Consider the following 19,125-nt stretch of genomic DNA (forward strand, 5'->3'; position numbering starts at 1 on the left):
AGTCCCAAGCCCTTAAAACCCAATATCCGGTCAACTATGACCTGTTGGGACATCATGCCTAGCATCCGGTCACTCTCGACCTGCTAGGACTTCCTCACTAAGTGTCCGATCAATCCCTTTGACCCACTTGGACTTTTCACCTCGTGCCAAGTATCCGGTCAATCCTTTGACCTACTTGGACTTCTCAATACCAGGTGTCCGGTCAACCTTAATCCACCTGGATTTCCACGTGCCTGACTTCGCTCACCAGGACCTTCACCTAGCTTCACTCACTTGGATTTTCATACTGCTTAGCTTCACTCACTAGGTCTTTCAGTTGACTTCACTCACCAAGATTTCTCAACTGCCTGACTTCACTCACCAGAACTTCTCCTCTGCCTAGCTTCACTCACCAGGACTTTCCTTCTACCTACCTTCACTCACTAGGTCTTTCAACTGGCTTCGCTCACCAGGATTTCCCAACTGCCTGGCTTCACTCACTAGGACTTCTCCTCTGCTTAGCTTCACTCACCAGGACTTTCTTCTCTGCCTTGCTTCACTCACTAGGTCTTTCATAACTGTCTGGCTTCACTCACTAGGACTTCCCAGTCAAGTATCCAGTCAGTCTTGACCTACTTGACTCTTCTTCACATCTGACTGGTCAACCTTTACCTGAGGAGAATTGTACCAACAACCTACCCAAATGAATGATTGCACATGCAATATCCATGTATTGTCAGTCTCTATGTATTGTCAAATATCGAAACCCAAACATCAAGACTCAAACTTGAGCCTTCTCAAGCTTAGTCAATTAGGTCAACCTTGACCTAGGGAATATTGCACCAACAGAGTCCAGACCATCTAGCAATTTTCTCACTTAATTCATTCATTTCTCAGCTTTCGCATCAGCTTAATGCATTTTGATGATCTCATTTATAAATTCCTTGAGACACCAAATTTTCTCATTAAATTTTATTTTTTGAATCTTCATGAAGCCATAAGCGACCAAGATTGACTAAATATAGGTAGATGTTATTGCTACTTTTCCAATTTTGTTATCATTACTATGTCTTATTATTTATTATATCCATACAACGATTTATTGTTCTCTCTTCCAAACTGAATGTTTTTATTTCTTCTTTATATTTATTATCTAATCTCTACGTACAAGTTTCAAGGATCTTTGAGTATTGAACTTTCCAATAACAAGCATCCAAACATGTGCATTGTTCATCGAAAAATTGCATTTATTCTTGGGCAGTGGGCTTTTGAGGTTGTAAAATTTTTTCATTTCATTTTGTGCTTCCTATTAATAGTTTGAGGGCATTTGATCATCTTATTGAGGCACAAGGTATGTGTTTAAATTGTGTTTCTTCATTTTGTATTTTCTTAGACGCATTTTTCAATTGCTTTTATTTTTTAGTGGTTGTAAGATTTGAGATTAATGTTTCTTCCATGACTACTTTCAGATCTTTTAGAACCAAATATAACGTGGTAAATTGTAGTGTAGCCAAATCATGTCATGTAAAGATAGATATTAGTTTTATCTTGGTGGGCATAAAACAACATGTTTTTTGGTTATAGAATTTTTTTTGTATGACTTGGATGTACTAGTTACTGCGTTAAAAATTCTGTAGCTTAAGAAATATCCTTATTTCAAGAAGTATCCTTGTTTCAGTGTTTTTTTTTGTGCTTTTCTTTCAAGAAAGTGTTGTATATGTGTATTCTTTTTTTTGCTGATTTATGCTCCATTTTATTTTTGTGTGTTTTCAATTGTCAAATTTATTCTTCATGCTTTAGCTTTGCAATGTTCATGATATTTTGTATCTTGCAAAAGATTTGCTTAGAGTAATTTTGTAAACATTTGAGATGAAGGTATGTTCCATGTTTTTTTTTTGTGCTTTTCTTTCAAGAAAGTGTTGTATATGTGTATTCTTTTTTTTTTTGCTGATTTATGCTCCATTTTATTTTTGTGCGTTTTCAATTGTCAAATTTATTCTTCATGCTTTAGCTTTGCAATGTTCATGATATTTTGTATCTTGCAAAAGATTTTCTTAGAGTAATTTTGTAAACATTTGAGATAAAGGTATGTTCCATGTATTTTATGTTAGAGTATCACTTTTTCCATACTAGTTGCTCTATCATCCATCATTTTTAATTAAAATAATTCTGAAGCATATAAACTTGTTTAATCATAATGTCTATATATTTAAAAAAATAATTGTACACATGACATCGTGTGATAGGTGATATTTACTTGTTTCTCCCTATTTTTCAAAGAGGTTGCTGACATAAGCTCCGTTGGTATTAACAAAAAAAAAGGAGCTCTGTTACAATCTAATAATAACTATTAGTACATGGTCACCTTAAAAAAAAGAATTATTCTATTTAATATAGCAAGATAAAAAGTACATATTGCTTTTGATGATCAAAATGAGCCAAGACTTTGGACAGTATGCCAATTTACTCTAATCCTAATCTAGTAGAAGCTTACATGTTCATCTAATCTCTTATGTTGGTTAGTGCATTAATTTTAAATACTAAGTTGAAGAGACTTAACATGAGACCATATCATATGGTACTCCATTCACCTACTTTGTCTGATTGTTTGAAGTTACATTTTCATGTAGAGTCGGCATTTAGAAGTCTAGTTACCATGTGATGAGTATGGAAATGTTGTGCTTTGTAGTAGAGATTGCAGTGTTCAGAGGAGGCACCAAAAGGCAAGCTTCTATTCACTTTTCATCTTACTTTTAATTTGATAAATTCTCAGAACCATTTCCTTATGGTCTGGAGTTTGGGAGTATATTTACTAGTGCCTCTCTATTTTCATCATAGAAGTAGTTTATGAATATTCTCCCTTTCTAGGCTTGTCTTTGGCCTCTCATTTTACAATCATAACTTAGATTCAATGGAAAAAAGCTCAATCCATCTTCAAGACAAATTTTTAACTGAAATTTATAAACATATTAACAGATTCATGGCCAACAAATTTACTGTAGCATGAGAGTATCCTCTTTCATAACTTTATTTTCAAACTAAAAAAAACTTCAGTTTGTCATTCTTCTTCCCGAATAAACTTTTTATTTTTTGAATCTAAAATGACTCAATGACTTTATTGACAACTCAATAAATTGTTACCAGATTATTGAGGAAAATGTGTAGGTTATGTTGGTGCTGCTACAGTTGAGTATGCTTATAGCATGGAAACTTGTGAATACTACTTTCTAGAGCTCAATCCTAGATTATAGGTTTGTTGATATACACACTGTAAACTGCAGATGGTTTATTCAAAATTTTCTATTGATTTTTTTTTTTGTTTTTTTAATTTTTTTTTGTAGGTTGAACATCTAACTAAGTGGATTGCTAATCTAAACTTGCCTATGGCTTAAGTTGCTGTAGGGATGGGAATACCTCTTTGGCAAATTCCAAGTGAAAATTTTATAACCCATATGGTTAACAAACTATCCATTTATTTATGATGTTTACTATTCTTATCTCATAATGTTTGCTTGAATTGAGAAATCAAACAGTTTTATGGAATGAATAATAAAGGAGGTTATGATGCATGGAAGAAAACATCTATTCTAGCAACTCCTTTTGACTTTGATAAGGCTGAGTCTGTTTGGCCTAGAGGACACTGTGTAGCTGTTCATGTCACTAGTGAGATCCAGATGATGGGTTCAAGCCTAAGAGTGGAACAGTGCAGGTGATACTTTTGAGAAATATATTGTGTCGTGTTGTACATTCATAAAGATTTGATTAAATATTTGATTTCTCTTATCTTGATATATGCAGGAATTGAGTTTTAAAAGCAAACCTAACACAAGGGCGTAGTTCTCTGTTAAGGTTTGCTTTCTAAGAAATCTTAAGAGTTTTTTTACATTTAATCTATAAATATTATATTTGTCTTCTGTTTACGGGGAAATACTAACAATCAATCACTATTGCTTTAAACTCCAGACAAAGAGTTGGCAAATCTTTATTCAATATTTTAGTCCGACCAAGATAGAATTTTTTTTGTTACTACATATTACTAATTTAGTCTATGAGATCCACATGTAACTGATGAAGTTTTTTTTTAAATTTTTTTATCAATATAATTTTTACTTCTATTTGTTAGTCTATGTTTTTTGGTTTCTTCATCTAGACAATATGGATTGACTATTGGATTGCTGATTTATAGTGAATTTGGAACATATCTTTCTGACTTGTATAGTGCTTACTATATAGAAAAGAAAAACCCTCTATTATCTAAATATAGAAGTGCTAAGTCCTTTAAGTAACATCCATTTTGCATGATTTGCAGTCTGGAGGTGGCATTCATGAGTTCTCTAATTGGCAATTTGGTATGGATCATCTGAAATTGACCAAGTGCATCCTAATTAAAGTTTTTAATTTTATGGTTGACCGTAAATGGTTGACATATACGTTTTGGTTTTTGGCAAACTTCTCAACTTATTTCAGGCCATGTTTTTGCATTTGGAGAGTATAGAGCTTTCACAATAGCTAATATGGTTCTTGGGCTGAAAGGGATACAAATTCGTGAGAAATCCACACAAATGTTGACTACACAATTGATCTCCTCAATGTAAGATATTTCGAAATGACATTTCTCTACTTCTATACATGTGTTCATCCTCTGCAATTGTAGGCTTCAGATATAGAGACAATAAGATCCATACAGCTTGGCTAGATAGTAGAATTGTTATGAGGGTCTGTGCTGAGAGACCACCTTGGTACCTTTTAGTTGTCGAAGTCCTACTTTATGTATGTTTCATTAAGTCACTTTTTCTCTACTATATAACTCAAATTTTCCAAATTCAGTATTTCTCTTGTCTGTAATCCTTAGCAGTGCATCCATTGCCTTGGAGCATGTAGGTTATCTTGAAAAAGGGCAAATCATTTCGCACTTAGTATGTGTTTTCCTTATCCTATAACTAATTGCAGGACCTAGATGCTTTCTAATCTTCAAATGTTGGAATTTAGTAGTTAGACATTATTTTTTTGTCTCTCTTAAAGATGAATGATTTAGAGATTGAAGATGAAATTTATACTTTGAGAGATGGTGGTGTCCTGATGCGGGAAAGAGTTTTCTTTTTTATGTTACTACATCTATCCAAGCCAACCTTATGCTTTCATTTAACTCAATGAACAACACCGTTATTTTTACCGATTGCTCATACTTTGTTGTTATTGAGCATTTTGATGAGAAGTATTATTTAGATCCTTGAGAAATACAAATTTTTGGTTTCACATGCATCTCTATATCTCTTGGGCAAACATATCTTAAAATATTTGTACGACTAAGCAGTCAATTATAAAATATTTTAATTTGTTTACAATCATATCTTAAAATGCATTTTCTCCCATGATACTGGTACCCAAATGTGAATGTTATAAGCTCATCAACAGAGAATTGCCCATATGTGGGAAAATAAGGAAACTTATCTGCTCTAGGATTTTATGTGATCTTATATGATGTATGTGAAAGGGAACTCAATAAGACATTAAAACATAATTAGCATGAGTTAAACTTCATAAAAGGAAACAAAGCATGATGTATGCTGTGAAATTTCACAGGTTGTTATTTTGATTGTCTCTAATTGAGGGATTTCTAAGTTTATTTTTATCCACAATTATGAAGACAAAGTAATCAACTGCAGTAATCTTAACAGAATTTAGTGTGTATGATTTTTACAATATCTGTAATATTTTCTATAATTTTTGTAAAAAGGAATAAGTAAAACATAGCTAGTAATTGTTTCTGAATTATTTCAAAAAAGAAAAAGTTGTATAGGAGAGGCTTGTGGAGTCTCTGGTGAGTCTTGTGAAGTCTTATGAGTATTGTGTGATCTCTTTTCAAATAGTATCTATCTGTCATGGAATTGTTCAGTGATAAAATTCGGTTAATTAGATATCAGATGATAAAATTCCATTCGGTTAAAAATTACCAAGTAGCAAATATTTCATTAACAAGATCTAATTATAAGTTATTATATGGTAAAATGAACAAACAGTTACCATTTGGTACAATATTCTCAAATTGACTTATTTACATTTGTGGTTCATGACATCAAAATTTTTGCCGTGTAACCCTTATGTTAACTTTTCGATGAAATTGTTCAATTCTTTTTTTGTACAGGCTGACGTCATAGAACAACTCCGGCTTCAACACAAGAAGGATCTTCTCCGGGTGGTAGACAGGTTTAAATCACATTACTGCTTTTGAAGTACTATAAAATTTTAATATTTGCAACGATGACTTGCAATATTTGCTGCTTGAAGGGTATGAAAAATAAGAACAAGCTAATACTTATATTCATGGAAGCATAGGTTTATCCCAACCTTAATCCCTACCATGATATGCTAATTCGTTTCTCTGCTCTTAATCATACAAGTTACTCCAAGGTCTGCTTATTTCTTAAGTAATATAAGTTGCTCTATTTGAGAGGACATTCTTATTTATTGTGCTTGACATAATTAATTGCTCCAGTTGGCATTGAAAAGCTAGCCAACTGTTAGTTAGAGCCCTAGAGCCAATCATTTGATGATTGTATGGACTCATGTATATCATATTCTTATATATATATTAAGGCATTTGGTTTTTGGTTATTATGCTTATTTGTATTAGTGCCAGATAAAATAAGTATAGTAACGTCCTTGAGTAGAAGGTTCTTACCTATATCAATCGATTGGTTGAATCGATAGTGAGATGATATAGGGAACACTACTCTAAATCATTCCTAGTCGAGTATTAACATTCAGGGACAATGTTAATACAATAAGACTAGCATGTAGGTTAGCTCGATAACTTGATCTCATAAGTCATGGATATAGAGATATCAAGCTGACACATGGGTATGCATTAGAGAATGTATACTGAATGACCCGCCATGAGAAAGTATCATGGATCGTTATATGAGTGTCATATACTTTCTCATGTGGCTATTAGTATGACTATTAGTCCTTTGACTTGAAGTCACCATGGATCCCTACATAAGGAGTTATGTACTTTGGTTTCGTCAAACGTCACCCGTAACTGGGTGGACTATAAAGGCGATTACCGGGTATGTAACAAATTATGCAGAGGGATGTGAGTGATGTAGATGGGATCTATCCCTCCCATATGACGGGAGCGACATCAATATTCTTGATAGAGTGAGACCACTAAGTGCATGGCCATGCCCAAATGAGTCAACATTAGATGTTGAGCTCATTTGATCGAGTGAGTCTACTTGGAGTTCAAGATTTAGATTGATTAGAGGATGACACGGTCTATGCCTCATATTGATCAATCTAGATGTCTAGGATAGAAGGACAATGTCACATATTGTGAGGAGTCACAATTAGTAGTCACAAGGTGATATTGGATCTCAACATTTCTTGTAACTTGGGTAGCAATGATGTATTGCTAGATGCCGCTCATTGCTTATGTTTCTAAAAGAGTTTAGAAACATTGCCAACGTTACAAAAACCTATTGGGTCACACACAAAGAACATGTGGATGGAGATTAGGTTCATATGATGAACCAATAGGATTAGGTTCATATGATGAACCAAAGATTGGATTCGAATTAGACTTATTGAGTTAGACTCAATTAGATTCAATTGTTGAATGAGTCTAATTTACATTTGATTCATTGAGTTAATTTATATTAATGAATTGAGATTCATTAAATTAAAATTGACTTGAATCAAAGCTTGGATTTAACTCAACAAGGAAGAGATTGGGTCAAGTTTGACTTGACCAAATTGGAAGTTGAAACATCAAGTTTGACTTGATGCATTGCCACATCATGTAGGTTGACTCATCCTACATGGCATGACACATAGTTGCCACATCACCTCCACCTCATGAGGTGTGCCACCTCATTGGAGGTTACACTTTCCTTTCTTTAATGTGGCCGGCCACATTAATGAGAGGAGTTATGTGGCCGGCCACACTTAATGGTGTGGAGTTTTTTCATTTGTGTGTATTGATGTGGTTTTATTGTATCATCTTCCTTCTTGCTTTGGCTCTCCATGGCTGATGGTTGCCGTGCACTTCATTGGGAGGAGAGGTGTGAGTTAAGTCCAAGACAATAAGAGAGTGTGAAGGTCACAAAGGAGAAGACTACTAGAGGAGTGGTGAGATTCTTCTTGTTTTCTCTTGTTTTCTCTTCTTTCCAATCCCATCCGAGAGCATCTAGAGAGTGCTAGCACACTTGTGGTGCTCTCTCTTCCATCCTTGAGAGTTAGAGAACCCTCCTTGTTCGTGTGGATACCGAGAGAGGATTGTCTACGTTGACAATCTTGAGATCCGACGATTTTTGGACCTTGCGGGATAACGAAGGGCACGCTTCAAGGGTAAACACTTTTTCTCGTAGATCTAAGTAGTAGATCAGTTTTTGAACTTGTACAAGAAATAGTTTTTCGAATTTTGTATACGAATCTTTGCACGGATCTATGGCTTTGGGTCCTTCGAGGTTTCCGCGACGCTCGAAGAACCCAACAGTGGTATCAGAGCCACGTGCAAAGACTTGTACGAGTTAGTTTTTGGTTTTTGGAAAACAAAAAACTTCTGTGATTTTCTATAAAAATTCAATTTTTATGTTTTTATGGGTAATTTTTCCTTATAGGCGAAGCACAAGTGTCTCGGCACTTGTAGGCTTCGAAGAATTTTCCCAAACGGCTTCGTTTCGACCCAAAATCTTTTGGGACAGCGGACTTGGGTGCCTTTAGATCGCAACGGAGCAACTCACGATGGTTAGATCGTGGGTAGGGGCGCTGCCCCTAACCCCGCAACCGCGATCGCACCCGAAATCGCTAAAAACGAACCCGTCGGGAAGATTTTTCCGAAACGGTAATGTCTCGGCCCAAATCGTTTTGGGACAGCGGGTTTAGGCGCTGTTGGATCGCAATGGGACCCTCGCGATGGTTAGATCGCGGGTAGGGGCGCTGCCCCTGGCCCCGCAAGGGGATCCGTTCCGCGATTGCGCCCGAAACCGCTAACCGGGACCGCCGGGAAATTTTACTTGTAAAATTGTAAAAAAAATTATTTTTAAAATTACAGAAAATAAGAAAATATATAATTTTGAATTATATATTAATTTTGTGATAGTCATGGCCCAAAACCCAATATGATTGGTTGTGTTGTAATTCATAATACGGCCTGCGTGCCGTGATGTGTTTTCGCGTGTTGTATTTATTTTATTATTCGCGACCTGCGCGTCGTGCCTCGTCTTTTATTCTTGTTGTAAATTAGATTTAGACTCGAATGTAACTCGAGTTTCAAATTGTAATGTACAAATTGGAGCGGTGGAGGGTCCACACGAGACGGAGTTCCGAGGCGGGCACGAGCAACACAAGGTGGTCATAGGGAGGAGCTTGGAGAAGCTGTTGACCCTAGGTTGACCATTCGATCTTCTCATTGGCTTGAGAAGATCGTAGTAGAGCCATGACTAAATCACAAATAGATTAATTAATTAATTATTATGTATCTGATGCATGTTTAATAGTTAATTAATTAATTAGTGCCTTAACGATTAGATTAGATCTAAGTCGTGCACATGATGCACCCTTGCGATTAGATTAGATCTAAGTCATGCACAAGATGCATCCTTCTCGATTAGATTAGATCTAGATCGAACCAACTCTAAATGCCTAACCGTGCCGTGATACCTATCACTACCTCGATCACATGTATTGTTGAATCTGCCAAAGCAGAGCAATACATATTATCTTGGTAGGGTACGGAGGGACAATCTTGGTCCCGCCTATCAACGCATGGGTGAATACAAACTCAATTAGATTGAGTATTCCTAGTTACTCGGTTGGATAGAGTCAACTATAGGCATTATTCCAACGGTTGGAAAAGATAGGTCAAAATCACATCTATATTAACTCTCGGGCGTATTAGCCAAAGCTAACTCGAGTTTTCATATAAATGTGGATATTGATTATATAAACAAGAGTTGCATAGAGATGTAATTGGTAATCGTTACCTACCGATCATACTGAGCCTTGGGCGTATTAGCCAAAGCTAACTCAAGGGTTAGTATGATGTGGATCTTGTCCCACAAAAATTATAGAATTCAGTGGGAGCATCATTTAATTAAAGGCCTAATTAAATGATTTTTAAAAGAATATGATATTTATTTCTGCAAATTTTTCTGTTGTAGATAACCATGACGTCAAATACGAACACTTTCTCCCTGCGATCTGTCCTTGAGAAGGACAAGCTCAACGGAGCGAATTTCCTGGACTGGTACAGGAACTTGAGAATAGTTCTCACCCAGGAGCGTAAGCTGTACGTTCTGGAGCAGCCTATTCCTGAGGCTCCTCCTGCCAATGCCCCGCGAGCCGACAAAGATGCTTATAAGAAGCATCAAGACGACGCATTAGATGTGTCCTGTCTAATGCTCGCGACCATGAACTCAGAGCTTCAGAAGCAACATGAGTTGATGGGCGCTTACGATATGGTTGAGCATCTTCGCCAACTATATCAGGGACAAGCGAGGCATGAGAGATTTGAGATCTCGAAGGCACTGTTTCAGTGCAAGATGTTAGACGGGGCTCCTGTAGGTCCTTATGTACTCAAGATGATTGGGTACATAGAGAACCTAAAAAGACTGGGGTTCCCAGCTGGCCACTGACTTGATCTTGCAGTCCTTGCCAGATAGCTATAGTCAATTCGTTCTGAACTATAACATGAACGAGATTGACAAGCCACTGCCCGAGCTACTTAGTATGTTACGAACTGCTGAGATTAACCTTAAGAAGGTTAAGCCCATTCTGATGGTTCAGAAGCACAAGGGCAAGGGCAAGCCCAAAGGTAAGGGAAAGTCCCAAACCAAGGGCAAAGGCAAGGCACTGAAGCCTGAAGGAGGGGTCGCCAAGGATGCTACCTGCTTCCACTGCGGTCAGACCGGGCACTGGAAGAGGAACTGCAAGGTATACTTGGAGGATCTTAAGAAGAAGCGAAGTGATACTTCCACTTCAGGTATATATGTTATAGAAGTCAATCTATCTATTTCTACATCTTGGGTATTAGATACTGGATGTGCTTCTCACATTTGTATTGATGTGCAGGCGCTGAGAAATAGCAAGGAATTGACAAAGGGCGAGGTGGACCTACGAGTAGGCAATGGAGCACGGGTTGCTGCTGTTGCTGTAGGAACTTATCAGCTATCTCTGCCCTCTGGGCTTGTACTAGATTTAGATGATTGTTGTTATGTGCCTGCTCTTACTAAGAACATAGTTTCAGTTTCTTGTTTAGACAAGAAAGGATACTCTTTTATAATAAAAGACAAATGTTGTTCTGTTTATTTAAAAGATATGTTCTATTGTAGTGCACCACTAATAAACGAACTCTATATTCTAGACCTTGAGAGCCCTATCTATAACATTAGTACCAAGAGGTTCAAGTCAAATGACATGAACCAAACCTACCTCTGGCACTGTCGCTTAGGTCATATAAATGACAAGCGCTTATCCCAGCTCCATAAGGATGGTTTGCTGGACTCATTTGATTTTGAATCATATGAGATATGCGAGTCATGCCTACGAGGCAAGATGACCAAGACTCCCTTTAGTGGGCACAGCGAGAGAGCGACTGATTTGTTAGGACTCATACATAGTGATGTATGTGGCCCTTTCAATGTTGCTGCTAGAGGCAGTTATAGGTACTTCATCACATTTACTGATGATTTCAGTAGATACGGTTATGTGTACTTGATGACACATAAGTCTGAATCCTTTGAAAAGTTTAAAGAATTCAAGAATGAAGTACAGAACCAGTTTGGCAAGAGTATTAAGGTACTTCGATCAGATCGAGGTGGTGAATACTTAAGCCATGAGTTTCGTGACTACTTAGCTGAGTGTGAGATTTTATCTCAACTCACTCCTCCTGGAACACCATAGTGGAATGGTGTATCCGAAAGGAGGAATCGTACCTTATTAGATATGGTACGATCTATGATGAGTCACACAGATCTTCCGACATATCTATGGGGATATGCTCTAGACACGGCAGCTTTCATACTCAACCGAGTTCCATCAAAGGCCGTGATAAAGACACCATATAGGATATGGACTGGGAGAGATGCCCAGGTGTCTTTCATGAGGATTTGGGGTTGTGAGGCTTACGTACGACGTCAAGTCTCAGACAAATTAGGATCCAAATCCGACAAGTGCTATTTCATCGCATATCCAAAGGAAACTAAGGGATATTACTTCTACATTCCCAGTCAGCACAAGGTAGTTGTGGTAAAGACTGGGGTCTTTCTAGAAAGGGACTTTGTTTCTAGAAAGACTAGTGGGAGTACCTTTGATCTTGAAGAAGTTCAAGATGCGAACGATAGCACTAGAGCCTCGATGGAAGTTGAACTAGAACCACAAAGTGTTGTGGATGATGTTGTTCCACAAGGAGTTGAGGAACAACAACCAGTTCAAGTTGACATACTTCTTCGCAAGTCTGATAGGGTACGTCGTCAGCCTAAGAGATATTCATTTCTTGTGTCTGACCATGATGATGTTGTGCTCATAGAGGATGAGCCTAACACCTATCATGAAGCTGTGATGAGACCAGATTCCGAGATATGGCGGATGGATATCAAAAAACTGCGTTTCTGAATGGAAACATACTCGAGGATGTGTACATGACACAACCTGAGGGTTTTTGTAGTTCCACAGCCATAGGATCTATCATGTATGCCATGTTATGTACTCGACCTGATGTCTCGTATGCTTTAAGCATGACGAGCAGATACCAGTCAGATCCATGTGAAAGTCACTGGATAGCGGTCAAGAATATTCTTAAGTACTTGAGAAGGACTAAAGAATATTTCTTGATATATGGAGGCGATGATGAGCTAGCTGTAAAGAGTTACAGTGATACTAGCTTCCAGACCGACCAGGATGATTAAATCGCAGTCGAGGTTCGTGTTTTGCTTGAATGGTAGTGCTATGAGCTGGCAGAGTTCACAGCAGTTCTACAACGTTTCCATCTCATTTGAGAGATTATCGATAGAGGAGATGTGAAGATTTGCAGAGTACTTACAGAAGCTAACATCGCAGATCCCTTGACCAAGGCTTTGGCACAGAGAAAGCATGATGGTCACACTAGGTCATTAGGCCTTAGAGCCTATATTGATTGGCACTAGTGCTAGTGGGAGATTGTTAGTTAGAGCCCTAGAGCCAATCATTTGATGATTGTATGGACTCATGTATATCATATTCTTATATATATATTAAGGCATTTGGTTTTTGGTTATTATGCTTATTTGTATTAGTGCCAGATAGAATAAGTATAGTAACGTCCTTAAGTAGAAGGTTCTTACCTATATCAATCGATTGGTTGAATCGATAGTGAGATGATATAGGGAACACTACTCTAAATCATTCCTAGTCGAGTATTAACATTCAGGGACAATGTTAATACAATAAGACTAGCATGTAGGTCAGCTCGATGACTTGATCTCATAAGTCATGGATATAGAGATATCAAGCTGACACATGGGTATGCATTAGAGAATGTATACTGAATGACCCGCCATGAGAAAGTATCATGGATCGTTATATGAGTGTCATATACTTTCTCATGTGGCTATTAGTATGACTATTAGTCCTTTGACCTGAAGTCACCATGGATCCCTACATAAGGAGTTATGTACTTTGGTTTCGTCAAACGTCACCCGTAACTGGGTGGACTATAAAGGCGATTACCGGGTATGTAACAAATTATGCAGAGGGATGTGAGTGATGTAGATGGGATCTATCTCTCCCATATGACGGGAGCGACATCAATATTCTTGATAGAGTGAGACCACTAAGTGCATGGCCATGCCCAAATGAGTCAACATTAGATGTTGAGCTCATTTGATCGAGTGAGTCTACTTGGAGTTCAAGATTTAGATTGATTAGAGGATGACACGGTCTATGCCTCATATTGATCAATCTAGATGTCTAGGATAGAAGGACAATGTCACATATTGTGAGGAGTCACAATTAGTAGTCACAAGGTGATGTTGGATCTCAACATTTCTTGTAACTTGGGTAGCAATGATGTATTGCTAGATGCCGCTCATTGCTTATGTTTCTAAAAGAGTTTAGAAACATTGCCAACGTTACAAAAACCTATTGGGTCACACACAAAGAACATGTGGATGGAGATTAGGTTCATATGATGAACCAATAGGATTAGGTTCATATGATGAACCAAAGATTGGATTCGAATTAGACTTATTGAGTTAGACTCAATTAGATTCAATTGTTGAATGAGTATAATTTACATTTGATTCATTGAGTCAATTTATATTAATGAATTGAGATTCATTAAATTAAAATTGACTTGAATCAAAGCTTGGATTTAACTCAACAAGGAAGAGATTGGGTCAAGTTTGACTTGACCAAATTGGAAGTTGAAACATCAAGTTTGACTTGATGCATTGCCACATCATGTAGGTTGACTCATCCTACATGGCATGACACATAGTTGCCACATCACCTCCACCTCATGAGGTGTGCCACCTCATTGGAGGTTACACTCTCCTTTCTTTAATGTGGCCACATTAATGAGAGGAGTTATGTGGCCGGCCACACTTAATGGTGTGGAGTTTTTTCATTTGTGTGTATTGATGTGGTTTTATTGTATCATCTTCCTTCTTGCTTTGGCTCTCCATGGCTGATGGTTGCCGTGCACTTCATTGGGAGGAGAGGTGTGAGTTAAGTCCAAGACAATAAGAGAGTGTGAAGGTCACAAAGGAGAAGACTACTAGAGGAGTGGTGAGATTTTTCTTGTTTTCTCTTCTTTTCTCTTCTTTCCAATCCCATCCGAGAGCATCTAGAGAGTGTTAGCACACTTGTGGTGCTCTCTCTTCCATCCTTGAGAGTTAGAGAACCCTCCTTGTTCGTGTGGATACCGAGAGAGGATTGTCTACGTTGACAATCTTGAGATCCGACGATTTTTGGACCTTGCGGGATAACGAAGGGCACGCTTCAAGGGTAAACACTTTTTCTCGTAGATCTAAGTAGTAGATCAGTTTTTGAACTCATACAAGAAATAGTTTTTCGAATTTTGTATACGAATCTTTGCACGGATCTACGGCTTTGGGTCCTTCGGGGTTTCCGCGACGCGAAAAAGCGGTTTTCGTGGCCCGAAGAACCCAACACCAACTTCGTGAGAAAACTAAACTTAGTGAGTTACAGACAACATCGCGAGAAATTTATCCGAACTTGCAATGTTTACTGAAGATGGAGAACCCTTTAGGAGGAAGATGGCTATTGATGAGATCATAGAAGATCTTGTCTGTGCTCCATTAGCTATGGAGGATGCACTTATAGCTCTCTGTGATCATTCTAATCCTACCCTTCAAAGAAGGGTTGTCAACACATATATATGTAGAGTATACCAGGTTAAACTTCATAAGCGTGAATGACAGACAACACTTGGTCATTTTTCTGACTAGTGACTTCTTTTGCAACCCTATATCATCAAGGACAGTATCTGGATGTAATGGCACCATTCTGGTCTGATGGCATCATTGAAATTTTACCAAGAACATATAGAGAAGAGATGGGGGGGGGATGGATATCATTAAATCTCTTTAGCTTCTGACATCATCAACTTGCATTGCCTTGAAAGAGACATCTTTGTTTTGTGGATTCTGGTACTGAAATCACAAATGAGCTCCCTCCTCGTGTTGACAAAGGCAATATGATTCATATCGCTTTGATTGGCAGTAACAACCAGATGAGTACTTTACTGGACAGATACAATATGATCCAATTTTCTGGGTTCCTCCCTTTTCCCCTCGACTCGTTGCGTGAAGAGGAGCAACAGCGACGGCGAGCTGTGATGGGCACCGGGGGCAAGGTACCAATCCCGCTTCCTGCTCCCTATTTTTTTTCCCGATGCCAGAAATCTTGCTTCGTGTTGTGGGATTTGGGCATTTTTGTTCGATGCCCTAGTGTTGTGATTGGCTGCTTATTGTAGTGATTCTCATAATTGCACGTTTATGTCCCATTTCGTTTTGTTTTTGTTTCCTTTTCTTGGTTTGTACTGGGTACTAGAGACATTTGTGCAAACATTCACTTTGTTTTTTATCGCTTCTTTACCTTTTAAATTCATGTTATTTTCTGCGAGTTAATGTAACTTTTGTTTTATTGCTTCTTTTCCTTTGAAATTCATGTTATTTTCTGCGAGTTAATGTAACTTTTGTCACACAAGTTGATGTAATTTTACTATGTTCCCAACGTATGCATGTGTTTGTTTCTTTGACTTTGGGCGTATGGGTTTGGTTATTGCAAGTATCTTTTGTGTTGTGGTAATTTTTTTTTCGGATCTAGAGTGCCTGGATTTCTCTTAACTGCATTTTTACTCATTTTTACAGCTCACATTATGTGGTACAGATTCGTGAGGAATCCTTCAATCAAGAAAGTTTGTCTTATCAATTTTTCTATATGTTTACATTATGTGAATGAATATTTCTTGTTGAATTTTCCAAATCTAACTTGCTATACCTTTTTAGAGAGCTATAACTTGGTGATAATTCCTAGTGTGAGTGGGTGGGTTAAGTTATAAACTCTACCCAGATGCTTCCATTTAAATTATTGTGGAAGTCTCTTAATAATGCAGGATTTGTGAACGATGTGTGTTAAATTTACTTTAGTAGAGTTTTTATTTTTTTGGTTTCTAGATACATTCATAGATAATACCTATTTAACTTACCACAACATGATGGTGTCAAACTTTGATAACTCAGAACGCAAAGATGATTTGCTCTTGAAGAAAAAGGGGGAAAACTCCCTTTTGTGATGCTCAATTGTCATAAGAAATTTTATTACAGAATGTTAGATTAATTCAAAGTTCTAGTCTGAATCAACACACATGTGGGTTAGCCTAATAACATACTTCGACAATTAGTTTCCTCAAAATATTTTTTGTAGTAAGTAATTTGTATGCATATTCTTTTCCCTTCCAAGATTTCTTTTCTATTTATCTTATGGCATCCTAATAATTTAATGGAACTGAGAATCTAAGCCTAAGTTGTCTAAGGCAACTTAGGTGTAATTGCAACTCTTTGAGGTTGTTTGTGATAGGTCCGCCTCCATGAATAGTCCCTTTGCCTTCTTCATGTCTGATAATGTTAGTTTGTCATATCAGAAAGGAATTTTAGGATTTCTATATCTTCAAAGAGATCATTTACAACAAAATACCATTGTACTTTCTTTCTCTCAACTTCAGAACATGTTGCAAAGATCATTTAGAACTACTTTAGAACATTCATGACAATACAGGGAGTTTGTTGTTACTAGAGTTGTTGCAATTGCTGTCCAAGCTTATTGCCAAGGTACTTTGCACAAATTCTTTTTCTATAAAATGCATAATTCTAAGTCTAATTAAATAGCATTGTGGAAGCTTTTGTGGGCCGTCAAATGTTTACTCTTTTTTTTAAAGCTGTAGTGTTTTGAAGAATTCCAAGGAATATTAACAAGCTTCTTTGTAGAGTTCGAGCATTGTGGTAGTCACTAATGATTTGAATAGTTGATCCATGTTGTGGATATAATTTTTAAATTTCATTGGATAGATGTGAATTAATGTGATGACATTAGTTCCACTTTTTGGCTATATAATTTTTCTACTTTATTCTCTTGGTTGTAATTCTTTATATATACTGATCAATCGCCTTATGTGCATAGCATAATTCTATTGAGATATCAAACTACCTCAAGTTATATAATAATATCCTGTGAACATAAATTGCATATGAGATTTCTTTGTTTTTCTTACGATGTTTGGCCAGAATTTTTTGCATGTAGAAGAATTGGAAGCAGCTGTTTTTATTCAGAAAAATGTTTGGGGATGACTTCATGTATGTTCATTCAGTTGTTGCCATATTCCAATCCTGGTTTCCTTGGTCTGCAGAAATATATGTACATCAAGGAGCACAAAACAGCCATTCACATCCTGGTTTTTTTTTTGCTCTTGTTTCTAATTGCTTTCATAATAGTTGCTTTGACATTTCTGTAGTTGGTTTTTTAGCTTAATTAATTGTGATTTCACCTTTTTTTTGGTCTCATATGTTTCTGGTCTTGATTGGTTTGTAAATATAGAAAGTGAGTTTAGGAAATTCAGAATGAGTCCTCTAGTTTCTTCTTACAATAGTTAGTTTCATATGTGCTTTCTATTTGTTACAAGGATCTATCAATGAAACAATTTTTCATCAGCTATATAATCAGAGTCAATTAAGTTCACTCTTGGCAATTTTGATCAAGCTCCTTTTGAAATGGATCATACGTTGATTGGTTTTTGATTATACGTTCAATCAATCATCTATTTGAACTTTTAAATGGCTCACCAAATGTATACACATGATGCTTGGTGGATACATTCTGAATTCATTAGTGGTGTTATCTGAATTTTTAGCAAGGAGCTTAATTGATTTGTAAATTAAGTGATATGTATTGCATTGTTATATGGTTTAGCATGGATCAATAGTCTTAGTGAGAATTCTTGTCGAAAAATGGTATTGGTTAGTATTAATTGCATTATTTATTATTATATATTTTGAACTGTTTACATAAGAGGGGAATATTTAGTTCCATAGAGGATTTGGATTAGCCGACCCCGCCTATAAGGTTTGATTGTTGTTTGTATAGGGGATATAGATTATAAGTTAATGAAGCAATTTGATTAAGCCTATAAGTTAATGAAGCATATTGGGTGAATAAAGTATAGGGAGTCTCTTCTAATAATTGCCAATAGCAGAAGTATAGGGCTATCCTCCCAATATGGGGATTGTGCTGCTCTCTCCAGCTGGACATTATTGGGATGTTATTGGACTTCTGGTAGTTATCATCCTTCCGACCAAGAGATCAAACTCCTTTCCTCGACTGAGACATTATTGGACTTCGGGTCTCCTAGTCTTATCAGTATTTTCAATATTATACCTTATTGATTTGCTCGGTCGAGACATTATTGGACTTTTGGTATTCTTAGTTTTCTGGTTATCATCCTCCCGACCAAGGGATCAAATTCTTTTCCCTGATCAGGGAAGTTATTGGATTTCTGGTATTCTTGGTTCATCCTCCAAACCAAGGGATCAAACTCTCTTCCCTGGTCGGGACATTATTGGACTTATGATATTTTTGGTTTTTTGGTTA

At 37.0% G+C, this 19,125-nt stretch overlaps 1 long non-coding RNA gene across 1 annotated transcript; it reads left to right on the top strand.

Moving 5' to 3' along the window:
- The first annotated feature begins 3,008 nt into the window (after positions 1-3,008).
- LOC122037218 lies at positions 3,009-16,116 on the top strand. The gene is made up of 7 exons (XR_006127581.1): positions 3,009-3,230; positions 3,321-3,688; positions 3,778-3,828; positions 4,289-4,328; positions 4,447-4,570; positions 6,125-6,186; positions 15,703-16,116. It is a non-coding gene; the product is annotated as an uncharacterized LOC122037218 (long non-coding RNA).
- The last annotated feature ends 3,009 nt before the right edge of the window (positions 16,117-19,125 follow it).

Source organism: Zingiber officinale, unplaced genomic scaffold, assembly GCF_018446385.1.
Source record: "Zingiber officinale cultivar Zhangliang unplaced genomic scaffold, Zo_v1.1 ctg246, whole genome shotgun sequence".
NCBI lineage: Eukaryota > Viridiplantae > Streptophyta > Magnoliopsida > Zingiberales > Zingiberaceae > Zingiber > Zingiber officinale.